Genomic DNA, 12,564 nt, shown 5'->3' with positions numbered 1-12,564 from the left:
TATGTAACATCTAACTCAATATTCATTATAATCATATGAATTATCATGAGTGATGACAGATTTTCTTATTAGAGATGATGAAACTATAGTACATAAAATGTTAAGTAATTTTGCCTAAGTTTTGTGGGTATTGAAGCAGAATTCAGGCCCAAGCAGTCAAATTCCAAATCTCAATCTCTTGAATACCACCTTTAGTGAAATGTACAGAAAGGATATTGTACTAATTTTCTATTGCTATCAAAACACATTGCCACAAACCTAGTGGCTTAAAACAACACAAATTTACTATCTCACAGAACTATAGATCAGAAGCTCGGGTTAGCTTGGCTGGTTTCTCTGCTCCAGGTTCCACAAAGCCGAGATCTAGGTTGGACTTTTATGGGGAAATTCTGGGAAGGATCTGCTTCCTCTTTCATTCAGGTTGTTGGCAGAATTCAGTTCCTTGCAGTTGAGGGACTGAAGTCCCATTCTCTTGTTGGCTGTCAGCTGGGGACCACCCTTAGCTCCTAGAGACCTCTCTCTAGTTCTTACCTGTGGGCCCCTATCTTTCAAAGCCAGCAACAGTATGTCAAATCCTTCTCACACTTAGAAGCTAACTTCCCCTTCTCTCACAGCTCACCTGCCTTCTCTTCTACCATATCCCTCTGACTAGAGCCAGAGAAAATTCTTTGCTTTTAAAGGTTCATGTACTTAAGTTGAGACCACCCAGGTAATCTGAGATAATCTCCCTAGTTTAAGGTCAATAATTTAATTACACCCACCAAGTCCCTAGTGCCCTATAATGTAACGCATCACAGATTCCAGGAACGAAGGCATGGACATATTTGTAGGTTATTCTGCCTACCACAGGTATTAAGTACTATTGGAATTCAGAGGAAAATGAGATCTTGAGGGCTGGGAGGTTAGAAAATGTTCAGGGATATAAAATTTAAGTTGGTTTTTAAGAGATGCATAAGAGGAACTCTTTGTGTTAGGGAGGAAGAAATAAATGCCCACAGGGACGTTATTCCAGTAAGTAACAAGAATTGCACAAGTATGGAAAGTATAATAAGGTATTTGTGGTAAATGATAATGATTAGAATGATGGATTCGTGGAAGCAATTGGTAGGGAAATATGTTAGTGTACAGGTTAAGGTCAACTTGTGGGGAACCATAAATACCACATAGAGGAATGTGGGTTTTATTCTACAGGCAACAGGAAGTCATTGTTTTTCAGTAAAGGAGTGAAAAACAAAATGATCTGCTGGAAAAATAAATTCAATGAGTTGTATAGGAAAGATCAGAATGAGAAGGGCAAGAAGATGGCCAGATAAATTAGGGAGCTATTATAATCACTCAGTTATGCGATAATAAACAGAAAGGAAGAGAAATTGGCAAGAGACCCTGGGAAGAAAGAAACAGCTGGACTGTGGGGTTGATTGAATGCTGCATGTGAAAGAGAAAACTGATCTTGGAGAAAAGGCATAGGGAGGGCCAGGATGGGATCTACTACAAAGAGAAAGCCTGAGTCAGGTTAAGCACAAATGTGATTTCAGTCTAGGGAGAAGAGCTCTGTCCTGATGAAGCACTTAGGGTAGGCACCCTGCTCAGCCTTGGTGTGCTGCCATCTTCCTACTTAGGGTTAACAAAGGGACTCCCCACAAAGCAGACACCCCGCTGGAGTCTCCCTGACTTCAAAAGCCACATCTCCAGGCACGGAAGAGCAGAGACACTTCTCCCCCCTGACAAGTTCCTTTTAATATTTGGAGTTATTTCCCAAACAGTGGTTTAATTAGTGGTTTTAATTTCTACACTTAATGAAAAATTTACAGCTCCATAGTTGCTTCTGAGGATTCTGTGCATTTGTAAGGGTGTTTTCTTTTCTCTTTCTTCCTATTTTTTTTTCAATGCAAGATTTTTAGAGACTCAAAGTCTTCCAAATTTTAATTTTGGGGGGCATCTCTGCATCTTAGAATTGATGTAAATAATAATAATAATAATAAATAAATAATAATAATAATATCCCCACCTGTACAATGGGATGGATTATGAGATCACTCTTGAAAATACTCTTAATAAACATTATTTGGTAGGTCTGAGATTTACAGGGGGCCGTCATCAAAGTGGTCATGTAAATGGGGACATATTGGCAACTTCCCCCTTTAAAGGGAGAGCAAACAGGATTTATATGCTTCAACCACAGCTCCCTTGGGAACTCAACAAGCGACTTACTTTGTTTCTTTTTTAATAGCTCCTCTTGGGTACTTTATGGACCAGTTCTCTCATCTCAAGTGTCTGATCCCAGGACATAAATTAATTTTGGATGCACCTTTTACCCATCTTGTTTGCTAAGGCAATATTCACTATTTGTTTTGGTTGCCATGGTGATAATTGACTTCTTGCCTTGGCATGAGTCTTGTTTAGGGGTATTAAAGGGGTTTGGGTCCAGGAATTCTTTAATTTTCACACAGTGAAGAAATCCATTTCATCAATGGAGCATTTGTACATATCTCCCACTTACAATTGGAATGATTTTTTTTTTATCACCTTGTGAAATTTCCCGTTTTATTTTCTAGCTCTTCCTTTTTTTTTTAAGGTTTAACCTCTGCTCTCCAAGGTGCTGACTAAAACCACAGCAAAGGGCAAACAGTCCATTTATTACTGTTTTGTAGGATGGCTGGACACAGCCTCCCAGCAGAATATTATCTGAAAAAGCAGCTGAAGAATCTGAGAAAATGGTGGGTTATGGAACCCTATTCAGGTAAACGAAAAGGCTCTATTTTATCAAGGCAAGAAACACTTTGAATACCAATTCATAAAATCAATCTCCGAGTGACTGACTTGGGCTGCTAAAGATTGGGTCCCTCTAGAGAGTTTAGGTACCAGTTCTGATATTTACAAAAGCAATTGTTGGATTCTGCTATGAACTGTTAGAACAAGCAAGCTGAAAGCCCTTTTCAAGTACAATGAGAATTTTTTTTACAAAAATCCATTTTTGAAACACTCTCTTTAACGTATACAAATAATAAAATGATAAAATATAATATTTTATACACATTACTTCTTACCTTCCACATTTTGACTGTTATTACAGATCATGAAAATTTCTGTAAGAAATTGTACAAAGATCTTTAAAGGCATTTTAAAATATAACTACCAGAAACCTATTATATTTCTTGCACTCAACAAATTTGATTTTTGAGAATCACTTGAGTTACAGTATTTCTACACATATATTTATAACGCCAAAAGGAATCCCATAGCAATTATCCACAGGGCTAATATTTTTGCTAAATTTTTGTTGTTGTTGTAGTTCAAAAAGCTATTACCAAAAGAAAAAAAATTAAATCAATGATCAGAATGAAAATCCTCAGGAGCAATAATAGTGAACAAAACTCTAAGAACCCGCTTCAGTTCTTTTAAGTGCACAGCACAAAATCAATTTGCAATGACCCTGAGAATCAGCCTTCCTCACCACATGACAACAAAAGAAATAGGGGATGAAAACAAGTTAAAGTAGGTTCTTAAAAGTCTTTTTGCCTTCCAAAGATTTCAGGGTATTTTTTGAGCTATGAAACTTTTAAAGGCCGCTCTTTGAATGTTTACCCAGATCATTATATATTCTTACAGTAATGGCTTTTAGGCTGACCCTAGAAGTTCACGACTCACTTTCTGATTTCTTTTTTATTCTCACTATTTCACAGAAAATTTTTGGAGGGTATATTGTGAACATAGCACTGTACTAGGCAATGGGGGGAAAGAAAAAGAATTGTTGCAATGTACTGTGTTTCTCCGAAAATAAGACCTAGCTGGACCATCAGCTCTAATGCGTCTTTTGGAGCAAAGATTAATATAACACGTGGTCTTATTTTAATATAAGACTGGGTACAATATAATATAATATGGGGTCTTATATTAATTTTTGCACCAAACGACACATTAGAGCTGATAGTCTGGCTAGGTCTTATTTTCAGGGAAACACAGTAGGCATGCAGAAAGTAAGTATAACACGTGGCAGATGATTGGGAGAATGTGTCCAGAAGAAAAGAAATGCCAAGGAAACCCAAAGTGCAGGGGACTGCTTCACGACATTCTTCCCATACCTTAGCTCATTTAACATTAACAATACCCAAAAAGGGGAGGCCTAGTGATATATCCAGTTCACTGATGAGAAAGCTACACTTCAAACTGTTGCTACAGAACAGAGGCTGGATTTGACCCCAGATCTCTCTGATCCCTAACCCATGACTAAACCACTGACCTATAATGCTTCTTTGTTTCAAGTATTATAGTTGGCTTCAATGATGACACTGAAGCTGGACTAAGAAAGTGTCTATCATTTGTAGGAAGGGGAAAGGCATTCCAGAGGAACAAAAGTATACACGGAGGCAAGTGCATGAGTCCCAGGGATGGTGCCTGTCACAGCTAAATCTTACATGGTACTTACTGGGTACCAGACACTGCTCTGAGTGTGTTCTCTGTTTGACCTTATTTCATCCTTACAAGACATCTGATTCCCCAATGACAAGAGGCACTGTTATCGTTCCCACTATGTAAATGAGGAAACTGAGGCTCAGAGAGATCAAGTAACTTGCCCAAAGACTGAACTCATACATGGCAGAGAGGAGCCGAGCTGTGCCATCTGGCTCTGAGCCCCTGCCCCTACATCTCCTAATCCCTGCCCTGCCCGCCTCTCTGGAGGCTGCATGTGAAACGTGCAGGCGCAGGGCAGGACCAGACAACTGGTGCCTGACTGGAAGCCTCTCGTGGCCAGGCCGAGATGGGCCTTCAGTTACCTTCTCTAGGCTTTGGGGAGACTTTAAAATGTCTTTTTGCCTTTTTTTCCCTCCTTGAGCAAGGATAAGCTTAGCTTTAGCTTTGCTTTGTGTTTTAGAAAGATAACCCTGGAGCAAAGAGGAGCACGGATTGGAGGAGATAAAAATTGAAGGCATATTTTTTCAGCATAAACATATTTATTAGTAACTCTCCACATACATACATATTACCAAACTGCACACAAAACTCTCACACACTACACATAAGCACATATACCCCAATTCCCCACACATTCATCAATACATATGCCTCAGCAGATATCCATATACACATACACACATCACAGGCACACATATATATATCACACATACACACTCACACACATACCACACACATCACACCTTACACACACATGCCACATGTATACATATGTACATATACACTCAACCATGCCACACAATGCGCACATCAGCGACACAGGCACACATACACATACATGCACACATAAACCACACACGTGTACAACACACACACACTCATGTATGGTACATATTCACATTCATTCCCTGGCTTCTGTCATGAGGTGAACGGGCTCCATCAGGCAACACTCACTAAGGTTTCTTCACAGCATTTACCTGCCTCTTCTCTGAACACAGACTGGACGTTGTCAGGAAACCTGAACCTGCAACAAAGGATTGCTGCAAATCCCTTCATCTTCTCTTTCTAATGACCTGACATTAAAAAGACTTTTCATTGTCCAAATGAATATGAATCTTTTATGAGGTCAGCAAGCAGGCCGCAGAAACTACCTGAAAGGCCGAAATGGGGGCCTTAGGCCGTGTTGTCCTCGGCTACGGCGGATGGTGTCCTCATCACTTACATCTTAAAGTAAGAAAAACAATACACTTTGCTTTCCCCAGTTTCATCTCGTCTCCTATTTAAAAAATGTCTGCATTAAGCCTGGACAGAGTCAGTGTACAGACTAAAACAGTGACTCCAGCCTGCCAGGAGTTCCCACTGAGGAAATGGGGACTAAATTATACAATTTCCTCTATGTCTAATTTTCGACACTTCTTTGTATAATACACACAGAAGCACAATATTCATCATTTATAAGAATAATATATCGGTATCTACACAAAATAAAAACCTTTATTCTTCCATCAAAAAACTGCCACCTAGATAGTAAATTATAGTCATATTGTGGTTCGTAGTTGTTAAAAAAAAATTTAAGCCTTCGGGAAATTCTGGAAAGCAAAACATTTTTGAGCACACACGATTTAAGTTTCACTTAGGGACCATGAAAAATGCATCCTTTAAAACACACATAGGACATTTACAGGAAATGTGGTCCATGAGATATGGAACCTCTGTTTGGGCTGAATGGAAGATCACATTTTCATATTTTAAGGTTAAATTACATCAGTTTCTTTCCAGAAAAAAAAAAAAAGCATCATACCAGAATGTTAATATCTTTAAAACCTCTGAGACTCAATATTGTGATCTCACGGGATAATTTACTGAGGTGAGAATAATGAGCTGCAGCAGCTGTAAATACCCCGAGTTGTGCTTAAGAGGAAAGGATTTCCAGAATGAACCTTTTTCGGGGACAATTCAAGCTAGCATCCTTTCGTCTGAGAACCTGTGTTCCGGGTAGAAAAACAAACCTCCAACATATGTCAATGTAGAGTTTTCACCCTTTATTTTAAGTATAGATAATTCGAGTTGCTGCGATCATATAGGACCTTGACCAATGTATGACTATATGAAATCATTTCATTGAAAGAAACAACCAAAGTGATTTCTTCTGGTTTCTTCCCCCTCCTCCTTCTTCTCCCCGTGGCCCCCAATCTGTTGACAGCGCAGTACTGTTATGTCTACAGAACTGCAGGCAAAGTATATGCAATAAACATTTACTGAGCTCCCACTCTGCTGGGTGCAGAATGAGACATAAAATTGCATGAAGCTTCATATTTTTCCTCCGTAAGCCTGAAATCCAGCAGGAGGGACAAGACCCGTCTGGGAATAGCTAAAAATGAAAGCACAGTTACAGCAACGAACAGGGTGCTGCAAACTGCATTGGGGATGCAGAATGGCTGGAGTCGAGAATCACCCGACTGCAGGCTAAAGAAGACATATGCACAATCCCAACAAGGGGAGATGAAATTCCCATTTCAGCGACGTAAAGTTTCAGTCTGTTGAGGGACATTTTGGCTGCAGTGGCAGATGTTTGAGACCCTGCGCTAGAAATAGGGAGAGTTAATGACTACAGGTGGTTATCACACCAAAATGACAAACAACAACAAAAAATTCCATAAAAACCTGAGTGGCTTCTGCTAGATGCGCTGGCATACTTTCAAACACCGAGAAAGGTTGTTCATAAATTATCTTTCAAGTTGATTTCCTTTTTCTCTGCATGCTAGTGAAATGCTTTAATGAATATCCCCACCTCCTCAGTGGAATTGGGAGTTAGTGCTCTTTGTGAACACAGGTGAGGTTGTCGCTCAAGGACATACTAAGTGTTTCCGCCCGAGCAATACAGTAGTCGACTCACAAATCCCCTGGTAAGTTTGGGACAATCACAACAACTATCAAAGCAAGTGTTTTGGGTCACTGGGGAGTTTTCCAAGTGAGATTTTGTGGAAGACTCATTCAGAGAGTCCTCAAGCCTCTTTCTGAGCATGAACACACATCCTTCCTTCCCCTCTTGGCACCCGCAACCTGAATTTCCTGCAGAAAATCACATTCCTACCTCTAATGTGGAAGAGTCAAATTGGATCAGAGCCAACCCTCACGAGGACAGGCTCCTCTGTTAATATTTCTGCTGAAGTCTGAGCAGCCAAGTGCCTGTCGGTTAAGTAAATACATTTATCAAAATTGCCAGCCTACAGGAGCAACAGCGATCTCCACCGTGTGCAGAGCACCTACCATGTTCCAGAGCCTGACACACTTTATTTTCTCTCAACAATAATCCTGTAGGACCAGCTATTGTCATTCCTAGGCTTCAAAATAGTAAATCATTTGTCCTAGGCCACATGGACAGCAAATGGGAAGACGTTCTGATCCCAGACCATTGCTCGTCTCTCTTCTGGGATTAAAAATGTAACCCATCAATGAATTATAAATTTCAATTTAAGCAACATAAAAATATGGTGATCACCTCGATGTCACTATACTGGGCTAACCCTGAGAGAAACTGAACAAAACCTTGGGCAGCCCAGACCACACTAATTCTAGGTTAGAAGTGGTTGGGGAGGGGCTCCGCGTGGGACCCCTTACCCTTCCCCACAGAATAGAATACCTGCCCTCAGGGACCAGGGTTATGAGGCACTGTTCTCCCTCCCATGAGACAGCAATTTCACAGGCAGGAAAACCCTCTCAGAACCTTAAAATGGGGTTTAATGATCCATCTACTTACACAGAGTTCCTACTGAAATTTACTCACCGAAATTCTGAACCCAAGCAGCTTGTAAATCTATGATTTTCCCTATTAGCAGTTAATCTAAAGACAGAAATTTCAAGTAAAACATGGACATTCAAAACTGCTATGCTGTCCTTTAGGAAATAAACATAATTTACTCAAAAATTCCTGAAATCTCTTAGACTCGAAATGGGCTGACACCAAGGTATAGCGATACATAAAAATGAAAGATGAAAATATCTGTCTTAAGGAATAACAATCTTACTTTCTCCTACTACTTGTAACTTCAAATGAAATACATCCTAGATTAGGCAGATTTCACAGCATCTCAGGACACACCACCCTTTCATTCTTTCTCTTCTCTCTTTTATCCTTGCTGGTCTCAGCGGTGTGGTTGTGTTCAGAGTAAGAGAGTCACTGAGGAATGGAATGAGATGAGGAAACAATTAATTCTTTCAATTATTCATTTCACAAATACCTGAGTATCTCTTTTGTACCTGCTGGGGATGTTGTTCAGCAAAACAGTGAACACTCTCTGACCTCGTAGAGCTCACATTCTAGTGAGGGAAAAGATGACAAAAAGGATAAATAAATAAAATATATTGTGTGTTAAACAATAAGTGCGAAGGAGGAAAATTAAATAGAGGGAGATAAGAAATGTCTGGGAGGGCAATTCTAAATGAGGCGATTAGTTATTATGGGAGCACATGTGATCTATGCAAAGACTCCGAACTGATGAAAATAGCCTCACCCTGGGAGAACAGACTTAGTCAGCTGGTGTATTAGTTTCCTGGGGCTGCTGTAACAATAACAAAATACCTCAAACTGGGTGACTTAGAAAAAAAAAAGAAATGTATTGTTTCACACTTCTGGAGGCTCCAAGTCTGAAATCCAGGCGTCCCCAGGGTTAGACCCCCCTGAGGGCTGTGAATCTGTTCATGCCTCTCCCTCCAGTAGCCTCAGGCGCCCCTTGGCTTCTCGTTGGCATTCTCCCTGCATCTTCACATCATCTTCCCTCTGTGCATGTCTGTCTCTGTGTTCTAATTTCCCCTTTTATAAGATGCCAGTTAAATGAGATGTGGCCACCCTAATGACGTTATCTTAGCTTGAGCATGGTAAAAGTCCTGTATCCATATAAGGTCACATTGACAGGTACTGGGGTCTAGGACTTCAATGTCTTTTGTGGGGGACACCATTCAACCTGTAACAGTTGGTGAATAAGAAATGCTTTAAAAAAAAATTAAAAGTCCTGACAACACCACTTGGAGAGCGGAATCATTAAAGGAGTTGATCGCTCTCATCAGGGAATGGTGATGATACCTGCTTCTATATTTAATAAAGGCTAATTTCAGCCCTACAAACATCCATAATGAATTATTTAACGCGAGCTGGCAAAAAACTGCCTATGGAACCCAGATGTTGTCTTTAGTTGCTATTGGATTTGGCTATAGCATGAGAAAGAAATTAGTGGTCTCTCAGGGACCAGAGCAGCAGAAAATCGGGCAGGCCAAGGTCTTCTTAGCCCGCGCATGGCAACTCCGCACACTGGGCTGGCACCCGGGCGAGTAGCAGCCCCACGTTGCTTCCCGGCTTCCTTTAATAAGCATATTTTCCTTTCACAAAGGGTAGAAAATGCTATCAAGCTAAATTTTTTTTCCCCCTCTGCCAACAAGTTAGGGCTAATGTGCACATGTGTATGAAACTGATCACATAAATTAAAGCTTTAAAGCACAATATCTGAGCATTTCCCAACTGAACATTACTTTTCTGTATAAATTAAAAATGTCTAAAAGGGGGTTTATTAGAAGGAGACTATCAAAGCGTCTCATGAACATGCTTTCTCTTTTGATCTATATAATTTTCAAAAAGTGTTAGACATATCATGATTTCTAGCACAACTGGAATTTTAAATCTAAGAATCAGAAGGAAAAAAATGCAAATAGAAAAGACATGATTTTGAAGCCCTGTCTATTTTGCTGCAATTAGTCATTAAGCAGAGGAAATGAATTTCGGGAAAAAGCTTGCATTATCTAACACTTTATCAACGAGAAATCTCCAGAATAAAAGCATTTCTAATATCCCCCAACACAAATCTTCAATCTATTACCCACAGGACTACAAAAAGGTTATTATTTGCTTTCTTACTGTTTTGGGAAAGAGAAAGAAAATTACATCTTTGCAATCAGTGAGCTTTTGTAAACAATAGTGATTTACATGTCAATCTCCTCATTATTAAATATTATCTATGTGATTTTCCACCCCATCCAATAGAAAAAATTTTAATCGCAGGTGATATTTTAGAATACTAACTAGTTTGAATTTATATAGAGCCTTGGAGATCAAAGTCCTTTTGAGGCATGCTTGTGGATCACTGAGCCAGAACAGATCTGAAGTGGTCATTTATTTCTGAGCTCTCCTGAAGCATGTCAATATTAAAATGTCAAATATTTGGAGACTTTTCAGGTTCTGTTCTTAAAGAAGTCAATCCATGTGAGACTATGTGAGTAGTGCCTCCTTGGACCTGGGAGCTTACCTGATAAATGTAGTATTCATAATGTGTCCAGTTTGGTGGCCACGGGAAGTGGTGAAAGAACAATTCAGGCACCTTTCCTTGTCTGAATGGGAACTAGGGAGAAGTTCCTTTCTTTGGAAAGGTTAGTCCATCAAGTTACTGGACCACAAAACAGTCAAAAAATAGAGAGGCAAGTATATTACTTCACTAGAACTGCCATAACAAAGAACCCGAGAATGTACTAGAATAACAGAAATGTATTTCCCCACAGTTCTGGAGGCTATAAGTCTAAGATGAAGGTGATGGCAGGGTTGGTTTTCTCTTATAGTCATAAGGGAATGATCTGTTTGAAGACTTTCCCTTTGGCTTACAAAAGGCCACCTTCTCGCTCTGTCCTTTCATGGTCTTTCCTTCATGCATGCAGCCCCCTGATGTGCCTCTCTGGGATCTAATCTCTCCTTCTTATAACGACACCAGAAAAATTGAATAGGGTCCACTCTAATGCCCTCATTTTAATTGAATCGCCTCTTTCAAAGCCCTACCTCCAAATAGAGTCACCTTCTGAGATCCTGGTGGTTAGGACCTCAACATATGAACGATGGAGGGACACAGTTCAGCCCGTAATAGTCACCAAGGTGGGACTCATCTGTTTATCTCAGTAAAAATGACTCCCTTGTTCATGAAGTTCCTCAGACTGAAGGATAAATGTAGATCTAATTTAATTCAACTGTACAAGTTATAACTCTGAACTGCCTGAATGGAGGAAGAATTAGCGAACATGGATAGCGAAGGCAGCATAACCCCCTTCAGCACTTGCATGTTGCTAGCCTTTCCTTTCTGCTCCTGAAATAAAGAGGAAATGGCTATCTAAACAATGCAGTGTGAATTATAAGAGTCAATGCTTTAGAAATCTCAAACTAGAATATGGCAGCTATTCTGGTAAATTTCAAAGTCTTACCTAGCATGGGTCTGGTATAATTAATTAGGAGCTATCTGAATAACATACCTCTAAGTAGGTTGGTAGCCATCATACTTCTTGGTTATGTTTCTTACCAGACACTGGCCTCTGTAGGAGCAGATATTTATCATATTCACTGCATTTCTCAGGTCGCAGCATGGTGGTAGAGAGATAGTCATTAGAACCTGTGGAGTGAGTGAATATACCTGCTCTTTGAGAGGCAGCTCTAGAACTACCACAGTCACAGAGGAGGCAAGTTATATGCCTCCAAAATCAATGCCTTTGGCTTTTCTGAGTAATCTGATTCAGATTTTCTGCCCATTCTAGCTAGGAAAAAGGCAGCTTGGTCTTATCATAAATCCTAGCTATGTCCTTTTTCTCCCCCATCGTTCTATACAGTCTATTTACAGCACTCTTACCTAGCTAAAGGAGACAACGCTAAACATGATTGACTTTCCATTGATTGAATTTGCTTCTCCTTTGATTAGTGTGAATCCCAATCAGGGAAGGGTCGTCACAAGAGGGCAGCTGGCAGTAAAGACACGTGTGCTCTTTATAGTTAATACAGGGGATTTTTTGTTTCTTTTAATTAAATTATAAATTGGTATAGCCACTATGGAAAACAGTATGGAGATTTATCAAAAAATTAAAAGTAGAGCTGCCATTTGACCCAGCAATACAACCTCTGGGTATTTATAAGAATAAAAAAAACGAAAGCACAAATTCAAAAAGATATGTTTACCCCTATGGCTACTGCAGCATTATTTGCAATAGCTAAGATATGGAAGCAACCTAGGTGTCCATCAACAGATGAATGGATAAAGAAAATGTGGCATATATATAATATTACTCAACAATAAAAAGAAACGAATTCTTGCCATTTGTGAAAACATTGATGGAAGGACCTAGAGGGTATTA

Source organism: Rhinolophus sinicus, chromosome 16 (assembly GCF_057876585.1).
Source record: "Rhinolophus sinicus isolate RSI-liver-muscle chromosome 16, RSI-T2T, whole genome shotgun sequence".
Classification (NCBI taxonomy): domain Eukaryota; kingdom Metazoa; phylum Chordata; class Mammalia; order Chiroptera; family Rhinolophidae; genus Rhinolophus; species Rhinolophus sinicus.
Note: the sequence above shows the minus strand (reverse complement) of the source record.